This window comes from Aedes albopictus, unplaced genomic scaffold (assembly GCF_035046485.1).
Source record: "Aedes albopictus strain Foshan unplaced genomic scaffold, AalbF5 HiC_scaffold_27, whole genome shotgun sequence".
Taxonomy (NCBI): domain Eukaryota; kingdom Metazoa; phylum Arthropoda; class Insecta; order Diptera; family Culicidae; genus Aedes; species Aedes albopictus.
The window spans coordinates 52767-64807 of NW_026917057.1; the positions used below are offsets into that span (position 1 = coordinate 52767).

Below are 12041 nucleotides of genomic sequence, written 5' to 3' on the forward strand. Positions count from 1 at the left end.
TTTGGAAATTTCGTGTGATGCTTTACTCAGACACACTAACTGTGGTTCCAAAGCTTATCGAAACTATATGGTTTACATTTTTTAAGCAAAGTTTGAAACTGTGACACTATGTTAACATTTTGCGAGTAAATACTCATTATTGCATGGTAAGTGGGGGCAGAATGGGTCACCTAAGAAATGGATCCCTATAACTTTCTGAATATAAATCGCATTTCTCTGTATTCTACCACGCCTCTCAGATACACTAGTCAGCTATGATATAAGAGTATAAAAAGGTAATAAAGTTTGAAACCTGCTTCTTGACAAACAATTTTCAAAACATGACCCATCTTGCCCCACCTCATTTTAACGGGGGCAAGATGGGTCAGCTATTAGAAAACTCGATTTTCCTCCAACAAAAAATACTATATCTTCTAGTTTTTCTCTATACATCTAAGCTTCATAGACATACAGATTACATGAAGAAAGTGTTGAAACATATCGGTAGATTATTCTCAGAACTAGAAGATTTTTGTACGGGTAGCCATGAACGGACTTTGAAAACCCATATTTTTTGAAGGAAAATTTAAAAAATATGTTCTCAAATTTTCAGTGCTCTCATCGCTTCGATAATGTAGGTCACAGAATAGCCTTTCCATGAAAAATAAAACATTTTCAAAAACTATGCAAACATACCGAAAAATTAGGGTGACCCATCTTGCCCCGTCTACACAATACACGTAGTTATATGGAATGTATAGCATAAGGAGTATAACGAAAAAATATTTTTTTTTTCTGTGTGAGGAACGTATAGAATTTTCAAAACAATGTACCACTTTATTGTGTATCCCCGTCGTTCATCTGGGAAAACTATTGAAAGATTCAAAACATATATTGCGCGATTGAAAACGGTACTGACCTATCTTGCCCCCTGACCCATCTTGCCCCCACATACCATACATACAGGTTAGTGATTCCAAAACTATTTTCTATTCTGGCGTTTTCTGAATTGTCGCGGCACACAAAAATCTTCTACTACAAATGTCCATAATTTCTATAAAACTTTCAGTTTGTGAATAATAAACATCTAGAATCGGATGAATAGAGAGGACCCCATCAATAATTTCTAAATACCGTCTTACCCCGCTGGTTCAACACGTTTTAATTCGTACCCCGCTTATTCGACATATGTCGAATGTCGAATCAAAAAGTGTTTAAATATCACAGCGATGTTCACTGCAAATGCAAACCAGTTTGATGTTGCACTTATACTCACACCTGCAGCAGCTCCTCTTGCAGCCGCTAATTCCGGAAGTTCTGAGTTGGTGCTATTCGTCACCCAAACCGCCTGGAGACCAACCGGAATGAACTGAGGAGGGCATCATTTTTTCTCTGGGTATCTAGCTATCAGTCACAACAAGTTGCGTTGGTTTTCATAGAAGATTCTATAAAAATCAACGCAGCCATATCCCCAGAGAAATATCCAAACATCCCTGTCGAAAATCACCAACTTCGAAGGCAACAATCGTAGAAAGAACGAACTCTTTTCATTCGCACCACCTCAATATCTGTTGAAATAATGTTGTAAAATTGTAAAAGTGTTTCATAATCCCAAGCCTATTTTTTTTTTCAAAAAGCCGCCTTAGATTTTTGAAAGAAACTTAAAAGTTTGGATCATTCTCTATAAATGTATGATTCCGTACTAACTATGCACAATAATGACACAGTTGCAAATTTCATTCAGCGTTGAAAGATAGTTCAAAACCAGTTTAGAACTCCAAAATTTGTGATAAACATCAAATATAATTTCTATAATCACTTAGTGTTTGAAAAATCAATAGAGCGTGAAAGGTAAGATTATTTACTATGAAATGTTAACCTTCCGGCACTCGCGCGGTTGGCTACTCCCACCAGCACCACGCTAATGCTGAGTACAAAATACGAGATTTTTTCAACTTGTTGTACAAAATACAACACCGCGATCGCTCGAGGTTTAAAATTTCCACCCAGTACTCAAATACTCTGCAAATAAATTGAATTAGATATTTTAAGTCGAGTATTGAACCACAATTATGGATTCATAATTCAAATTGTTTCATTCAACTTACAACGAAAGCGTCTGTTGCTGTGTTTTGAAAAACTATAAAATAAAAGCTGATTTGGGAGCGGTCATTCAATGTTTCAATGAGTCAGAAAACAACAAAATAAAATATACTAGAATTACCTGACATGCCCTACCCAGGCAACCAGTAATCGTATAAGATGTTGCATAAGATGATAAAGTAGAGGCCATATGCATACAAGCCTCCATTTAGGCGCATGTAAAATGTACGCATATCGCTTCCACTTTACATCTTATTCAACATCTTATACGATCACTGGTTGACTGGGAGTCTAGTCTACCCAGGTAACCAATAAGCATTTGAATAACACGTATTTCTGTCTTATATCTGCATTCGACCTGCTTACTGCCATTTTAAAGCAGTTCGACTGCTAAACTGCTCTATATTAACAATTCAAATGCTACTCAAAATCAGACAGCAGTTTCATAGCATTCAAATGCATGGTATATTTTGGTCAACAGGCATCATACCTGCTACTTTATTGCCATGAAACTGCTAAGAGAGATGAGTGATGCTAAAACCACAACACATTTCCTTTTTCTTATTTACATGCCACGGCTGTAGAAGTCATCATCATTCGCATTTCCAGTCAATCATATGTAACAACGAATAAAATCAATGGGAAACAGCTTACCCTGTAGCGCGGCTCAGCACCATCGTCAAGCCGAGGATCGAGGGATCCAACCCCATTGGCCGTAGCAACAAAAAAAAACAGCAACAGCAGTTCAGGACGCGTTCCATGCCTCAAAAGTTCCACAGTAGGAGAGTGAGAAAAAGAAGAGAAAGGAGAGCCACAAAACGGGAAGGGGAAATATTTGGTTTTTATTTTTGACAATCTGGGGGATAGGAGGGATAAGCATTTAATCAGTTGTATATCGAGCCAAAACTTACATTTAATTAGCACTAATGGCGTATATACGGCAGATTAGCATTTAATGACCTGCTGTAAAGGCGCATATAGTGCCGAATTAATGACATTTTAACTGCTTATTGGTTACCTGGGTACACATTAGGGTGGCCCACACTTATATGAAAAACAAAAATTTCCAAAAATGCCAAGTCTTACCTCCTAAATCAGTTATTTTGGGCTCCCAGAAGCTTCGTTCAAAATTTGAGCAAAATCGGTTGAGCCTAAGGGGGCGCTCAAAACGCTTGAAGTTTGTATGGGAAAACTTGGCGAAATGTATGCAGAAATTTTAAGTTTTCGAATTTTGCCGCTAGGTGGCGCTGTAAGCGTTCAATAAATAAAAGCTTTGGTATTGTAGGTGACTATATGCCAAAGAACTTTGTCGAAGACTGCGAAGTGATCCGACGGCTGTGAAAAAAGTTATACCCTAGGCAAAGTGAGGCAAAATATTGAGATTTCATTATTGATATTATTCCTTTACATGTATTGGAAAAACAACAATAAAGTTTATCCTTACTTTACCTAGGGTATAACTTTTTTCACAGACGTTGAATCACTTTGCGGTCTTCGACAAAGTTGTTTAGCACATACTCACCTACAATAATATCAAAGGGTTTGATTATTGAACGCTTACAGCGCCATCTAGCGGCAAAATTCAAAAAGTTTGATTTAGGAGGTAAGACTTGGCATTTTTCGAAATTTTTGTTTTTCATATAAGTGTGGGCCAGCTTAGTACACATACACAGTAGAGTGGGTCATCGTTTATATGGAAAAATGAAAAATTCAATGGTATCCCATCAGATCAAAGCTTTTTTGATCCCATTTCAGGACCCAAATAAGTGTGCAAAATTTGGGCACGATCGGTTATGTCTACGTTTTGAGCATCGCGTTTAAAGTTTGTATGGGGTTTTACATGGAAAAACACACTTTTTTGCATTTTTCTCATAACAAGCTCGAATTTTTCTAAAACCGTGTAACCAATAAAGTGAAAACATAGCCTAGGGTGTCCTGAAAAACTTTGTCGAAGACCGCGAAGTGATCTGATGCTTATGAAAAAAGTTATAGCGTTGGCATTGCTTGACGAAACAACACGATTTTGTTGCTATCGTTATTCCTCTACATGTTAAAACATAAACACATGCATGCGGTTCGTTGGTTATAACTATTTTCATAAGCTTCGGATCGCTTTGCGGTCTTCAACAAAGTTTTTCAGAACATCCTAGGCTATCATTTTACAGTATCGGCTAAAAACTTTCAGAAAAACTTTTTCAACTTATGGCTAAAATGCCAAAAAGTATGTTTTCCTATACAAAATCCCATACAAATTTCAATTGCAATGCGCAAAGTGTAGACGCAACCGATCGTGATCAAATTTTGCACAGATACTCAGGACCCGAAACGGAATAAAAAAAGCTTTGATCTGAGAAAACGGTTCCGATTACCCACACTAATACACAGCTATTCATTGAAAGAATCCTGTAAAACGATAGAATCAACTACTTCCACCATTTTTCTTTTCATAATTAATGCTTGCAGTATTTCGAAAATGCATTGCAAGCATCAAATCGGTCAGGTATACTGTGCAACGTTATTGATTCTACAATGAAACCATCAATTGGGGTCATCTTGACACAGATATTTAATTCGTGTCGTGGCCTTTGTGGCTAGGTGTAAGTGCCTTTTTATCAGACATGCACTTGAGTTTAAATTTGATTTTTAGGGACCATTATGAAAATAATTAAAAACATTTTCAAAGTCAAATTCGAAGTAGCATGTCATTTACCAATTTGGGGCAGTGAAACCGCTATGATACAGCAGTAAGTAGATAGAATGCAGTTTTAAAACTGAAATACGGCTTATTTGAATTCTTATTGGTAACCTGGGTAGTATGGAACGAACTCACCCATCTATTTACCTCCATTTATCTCTCCATCGCTGATTATCTGAATTTCTTGCCGTCGAACAGTGAATCAAAATTCAACCATCGCGCAACAATAAAGACGATGTCGCAATCTGTATTTGTTGCAACAATCCACCCAATGCGACATAATATTGTCCCAACTTGAAAATAATAGGATAAACATCGTACACCCCGAGTTTAGAGATTTTCCAGCCTTGCATTGCGATTTTCGAACGGTAACTTCGAGTAGATAAACACCGCAACTCTGCTGAAGATCTATCATCAAACAGTCTCGGCTTTGGGTTTGCAATAATTGATTATTCACGAGTTGAAAAGTACGCAACAAATTCAGCTCCCGTTTTGTCTGCAACAAAAATTTTCGAGATCATGTCATCATCTGTTACCAGTAGGGATAAAGAGTAATCGTCGCGCCTTCTTTGTTGCTTGTTTTGTACTTCTTTTGTCTGGCAATTCTCTTCACTGCCGTCGAACGAAGCACAACTTCGCAAAACTCAAAACAACTGACTGAGCAGCAGCAGCCTGGCTTGGCATCTGCACTTACGAGCGATGCGCGCCATCGGAACTGTAAAATCTGGACGCAGTGATCTTCACCCGTCAAACGAGAGAATAGTAGGCGTAATATTTTTCCCCAGATAAATACGGCCTTCAGACCATTGTGCAATGGTTTCATTTCAAGATTGATGGTTTTCAACGCCCACTGTATTTTCTCTGTTGTCTTTCAACTGATTCGATTCATTTCTGGATGGTAATTATTATAGCTTATTACTATATGCCGTAACTAGACACAAAAAATGAGCACAATCGGATGCAACGAGTTTCGATTGCAATCCCCAGCAGAAGGAAAACTTGTATAGTTGTTCAGACACAAAAATAGATGTAAGAAATTATCCAAGGTGGCTTCTTTCAAGTTTCCGGATAATCTATTCCGGCCTGTACCGTGATTGCTGTTGACTTCCTGTTGTGAGATAAATAATTCATAAAATCAGATATTCCTAGCTATATTTCCGTCCTTCCGGGTTATTGTTCCACACAAGTTTTGAAAGTTTGCAAATTTCCGATACAGATTATTTGAACAGAATTTACTCTGGAGTCCATTGTTTCTCATGAATTCTTTCAAAATTGAATGGTGCCCTTGTTTGTACCTGGGGTTTGAACCCTGTTCCTTTGAAAAAAAAAACTGTAGTTATTTCTGAAATTCCAAGAAAACTTCCCATGAATTTAATCCACGTAATTTTATATCTTCTATTGCTTATTGAGTTCCGCTAAGAAATTTCAACATTCTAGAGGAAGTTTAAAAGCGGGTCACGTCATCAGGATGTCAGATAGCAATAGCAACCCGACCAAAATGGTTCTCGAGAGAACAAGAAGACGTGGTGCGCAGCGAGCTTGGTGGGTCGATCAAGTCGAGGACGATCCGCGGACCCTTCGCAGAGTGCGATTTTGGAGACACACAGCCATGGACCGAGTGGAATGGAGACGGCTACTATGTACAGCAGAGGCCACTCAAACCTTAGTCTCATCGGAAAGTAAGTAAGGAGGAAATTATAGGAATTCGATGAAACCTACTGCTTAAACTTCCTCCTGAAGTTAAAAGAAGAATAGAGTCGGTTTCTATTCCATTCATTCTATGCATTCAAGAAAAGATTTGATATGATTTTTTCGCAAATTTTCTTAAGAACATTTTAAGATTGCCAGAAGCAAAAACTACTTAGGAAATTCAACAAAAATTATTGCAAAGGGGCTGTCCATAAACCACGTGGTCATGAGGGGGAGGGGGGGGGGGGGGTGTTCGGCCAATGACCATTTTGTTTGAACAAATAAAAAAATTTGTAAATATGGACTAATGACCACGCGGGGGGGTTGAAAAGTCCCAAAAAAATGACCACGTGGTTTATGGACAGCCCCAAACCTGTAATGCTGAATCAGTTTTCTGCAAAAGTTTGACAGACTGCAATATTACGTCCCAAGTTTCCTGACAATGTGTATTTTTTTTCGGAACACCCTAGAGAGGAACTGTGTAACCTGAGGCGGCGAGGAGGGATATTGAAATAAATCGTGTTTTTCTCCCACGCCTACCGCCTCCTGACTATACTCAACAAGGTCCCTCCTCCCAACAAACCACCGACGATGACGACGACGACGACGCACTCGGAAACATGCAAACTTCGCCAAGGCACACAAACTTTCCGGCCTCTCTCTCCGGGGTGGCTTGAGGTCGACTTTTGCCTACTTTTTCACTTACACCCCAGCACCACACACTTCTTCACCACCGAAGGTTCACCGAAACTTCCTTCAAGGGTCTGACACTGGCAACAGAAACTCTTGTCGTTGAAAGCTACTTAATTCACTTCTTTCGGTTGTTTGTTGCTTGCTGCTCTACTGAACGAGCACTGTGGTCTTCTTCCTCAATCGCACTTCTTTCGCACTCACTCACAGCAGCATAGAACGTCGGTCAGCCCAGCCCGATGATAATCCTTACAGCACAGACCAGGGTGAGTGATAGTGATGGATTTTCCCAGGAGCGCACACATAATGGAGGAGATGTGTTTTCATCAAGAGCCGTAGTAGGCGGCTAGCTAATCACCAGGGTAAACAACCCTCCGGTCAGGTCCAAAGGAATGCGTCCGGCGGAGATTCACGCAAATAATGACCAGTCGGGGACCACCCACCGACCATCACAAATCACTGCGAGAGCCCCGGCGCAGCAAAGTTCGTGGCATGCCTTCGTCGGGCGTGGGGTTCACCAAAGATGATGATCCTTCATTAAGTTTAATTAAATGTCCTCGAGTTTTCTTTTCTCCGCGTGAGTTGCCCGGAGGGCGTGCAAAACAACGAACGAGACAAGTCTATCGCAGAGGGTGCAACTTTTTCTAACACAAATCATGCGGATTCAAACGGACGAACCAGAGGCCAAGGAGCTACGCGCGTCCGATGGCGAACGGGATACGAATGGGACTGAAGTTCGTTAAAAATGTATTTCAATCAGTCGACCGGTCGGTGGCGGTGGGTTCGTTGGCTCTGATGGGGTTCGTTCGGAACGCTCAGCTGGTTGGATTGAGTTCCTTTCGGTGTTTTGTGGAGCATCGTGTCTGGAGAGTATTCCGACTGGAAAAGTCGAATCAAGAGCCAAATATCGAGAGAAGGAAAACGGTTGCATTTTGAGGAAAACATAATGAGACGTGAGAATGGTTGGGAAATGTAAGTGAGGAAAATTGACTCTGAATACTGAGTGGCGGTGGTGAATTTCTAGTGAGTGGCTAAGAGTAGGTACATAGTCGTAGTAGGCACCCAATACAGGAGAATAAATGCAACAGTTTTCGGTTTGAAAGTTACATTGAAGCAAATCAAATGTATTTCGACTCACGGATTTATCTTATGATAAGTTCATATGATAGTTTAGAGATAGCTAATGCTTTCTGCTTTATTGATAAGATATAGAAGCAATATCTCAGCATACTTTTGATTTGATACTATTTCATGTATATTTTATCATAATTTCAACAAAATTTTAGCAGAATTTTATAAAAGCTTGAAACGGTCAAATTTAATACAAGCCTGTCTAACATTACAAAACACACCATGTAACCAAATCTACCAATAGGAAAATCGATGTTGAAGTTCGCATATACACTCATACATTTCAGAAAGTAAAAATTTTGAGTGTCTAACCAATTGATCAAAGGCCGTTTGACCAAAAGTCATTTGGCTGAATGCTTTCATGCCAGATGCACGGAGACAAATTTCGTTCATTTAAAACAAAAATATTCATATTTATTCGATAAACTGATAACATATTTAAAACTAAAATATTAATTTTTAAAGCTCCTTTACATATTGATTTCTACAATACCCATTGAAGAGCCCTCCGTTCCGCCGTCGAGAACATAAACAAAATTCTCAAGTTCCAGCTGCAGCACCAAACAAGATTTCCTCTTGCAAAAAAAGTCAAGTTTCACCAAAAGTTTCCTCGAAATCCCATTGATTTCGGAAGCATATGTTATCTACATGATGTTGGCATTGAAAGTGCCACTCGGGAAGTGGGTTTTCCTAGAGAAGGAAATGACTTTGTAAATTTAATTGGAAAACAAATATTTCGGTAGGGCCGACCTGCCACAAAATAGTTATTTATGCAACAAGTTGCAAAATGATGATTTTTTCGGCACGAGTCGTACATTTATCCAACGAGGCTTGCCGAGTTGGATAAATACGACGAGTGAAGAAAAATCGAGTTTTGCAACGAGTTGCATACAACATTTTTTGTAATTACGAAAAATACCTATCTAGTATAATATATTCTCGCAACACAATCATGTATCAGGAGGAACCACGTGCGAGCATCCATGCTCATCAGTGTAGTTTTTTTATTCGATCAGGTAGGCTATGGTGTAGCTTTTTATCGAGCTCCCGTTGTCAAACAGTTGTTTGTTGGCAAAGGCAGAAGTCGCTATAGTTATTTATGTAATGAGTTGCAAAAAGTTGATTTGTTCAGCACGAGTCGTACATTTATGGATAAATACGAAGAGTGCTGAAAAAATCGGGTTTTGCAACGAGTTCCATACAAAATTTTATGCAATGATTTTTTCATAATGCAACTCATTTGAGTTGCATAATGTTCATAATGCAACTCAAATGAGTTGCATTATGAACATTATACAACTATTTTTCATTATGCAACTCATTTCAGTTGCATAATGAACCAGTTCGAAAAAATTGGCCATTATGATACCAAAATGAGATATATAAAATATAAATTAAGATACTGAATTGCATAATAGTTATTTATGTAACGAGTTGCAAAAAGTTGATTTTTTCAGCACGAGTCGTACATTTATCTAACGAGGCTTGCCGAGTTAGATAAATACGAAGAGTGCTGAAAAATCGAGTTTTGCAACGAGTTCCATACAAAATTTTATGCAATGTTTTTTTTTTTCATTATAGAACTCATTTGAGTTGCATAATGTTCATAATGCAACTCAAATGAGTTGCATAATGAACATTATGCAACTATTTTTCATTATGCAACTCATTTCAGTTGCATAATGAACTGGTACAGAAAAGTTGGTCATTATGATACTGAAATGAGTATTATAAAATTGAAATTATGATACTGAATTGCATAAAAGTATTTCCACCAGCTTCTTTCTCACCCGTACTGCCATCGGAATATGAATAAAAATCACCAGCTGAATCTACGGATAACACGACATTCAGTGCAAAGTGTGTGCTGGCAAAAGTGCCGAAACGTTCTACTTTTCGACACCTTTAAGAGTGCCGAAAACAAGTACTTTTCGGCACACTTGCATCAGAAGAGAAAAGTAGGCCTTTTCATGACACTTCAGCCAACTGAAAAGTGAAGTTTTTCAGAACGTAATTACAAAAAACATTTTTTTTTTACATTTGTCTCTAACATAACCTGTCAGAAGATGCATATTTGTTTCAAAAATGGATTGAATTTGCTTCAAATGTGACGCTCGATTTGCTCCAAACAGTTTATTTTTGTTGAAAGAACAAATTTCCAATTTATTTAAGTTTACCTGAAATATTTTTGATTTTACCATACTTTTTTCTGCGTGTGGGTCATTTGGATTTTTAAAGAACCGACACTGAAAGCGATTTCTCAAATGTTCAGCAATACTTCTTTTATCACAAGACCCCCTGATCGTACGTAAGAATATTGACTACACGATGTTCTACTAGTATCGCCAGATTAAATACCGTAATCCGGGGTCAAATTGGTCACTTTAAAACTACTTTAGCGGATAACATTAGTAGTATTTCAAATATTGCCAAAAAATTGTCTATAAAATCAGTACCCAGTGGATCTCCATGGAACCATGTGACAGAATTTTGTTCAACAAATTAAAACTTTAGGTTAAACGGCGTTTAAGAAAATCAAAAAGGAATCGGAGAAGAACTGAATGTAAGATTTAAAAATGCATTGAAAACGTAAATATTAAACCTTATAGTTTAGGAAGTTTTTATCGATTCATTAAAATTACTAAAAACTTAAAACCCGTTTCTTTTCTCATGTTGATTGGAAATCATCAAACATATATTATTATTTAGAACTGATTTTTCGAACCCTCTATGCAGAATACGCTCTTCGAATGAGTATAATCAATTTTGTACCTTTTGATTCCGCCAAATACCAGACAGATACCGAAGGATAAGCATATTACAGGGTGGAATTAAAAGGTACACAACTGATCACATGTATTCGAAAATAGATTATTATTTCCAGATTTTTTGTAAGGTACTTTAAGACATCGAGACAGATGCCAATTTGATGCAATCCTACCTTAGTTTACGTCAGTTTTTTACGCCGTATCGGTTTACGTCCACTTTTTGATCTCCAAAATTTGAATCAACGTTCAATGCTCTAAGTTTTGAACAGTCTTCGAAATGTACACTAGGCCTGTCCACAATTTTAAATATGTTCTCTGATTCTTAAATCCACTCCCATATTTTGATTGATATTCTAAAAGAAGTAAGAAAATGGTCAAAATTTCAGCCAACTCCATTGAACTTTAGAGGTGCATCAAAACAATTTTGTGTTTTTCGACTATTTTAGAACTTTAAAAATTGTCAAAAAATAATTCTTTCAGCACAAAATGAAAGATTTGATACAAGTTCTTCGAACAATGCATGCCAATAAAATGAATGTAAACATTTGTAATTATCACATTTGTAATCAGAAAAACCTTAAAATGTTGATTTTTTGATAGGTTTTGCTCTGGAACATCCTTATTTACGTAATAAGTTGAATATCTTAAAACGGCATCATATTTTCTATTGTTATATGGTTATTTGCTTCTTTGGCATAAATGCTGTAGGAATTGAGCAAAAGTTATTAGAATTCGCGAAAGCCAAATGTGTCCCACATACTAGCCTTTCGGAGTCAATCACGCTGTGGCGCAAAATTGTACTAAACATACCGTCGTTAGGGGTGACATTGGGCCTAGAGGGTAAAATTGGTCCATCGATCTTACGGCTTCAATATAAGTCAAAGAGCTTGATGGTGGATGCCAAGTATCTTAGAATTATGTATTCTAGTAGTTTAGCACACAAAATGCATTCCTGTCGTACTCTAAATGTACGGAATAGTGGCCCA

The 12041-nt window shown here is 37.8% G+C and overlaps 1 long non-coding RNA gene across 2 annotated transcripts in view; it reads right to left on the reverse strand.

Annotated features, from left to right (window-relative positions):
- The window catches only part of LOC115268721 (uncharacterized), a 40717-nt gene extending 32719 nt beyond the window's left edge, over positions 1–7998 (reverse strand). The window contains exon 1 of one of the 2 annotated variants that reach the window (XR_009995827.1): positions 7053–7998. This is a non-coding gene — a long non-coding RNA (uncharacterized LOC115268721). Of the gene's footprint in view, positions 1–7049 lie in introns of both variants that reach the window. The other variant, XR_009995826.1, reaches the window with a different exon arrangement.
- Positions 7999–12041: the final 4043 nt, after the last annotated feature.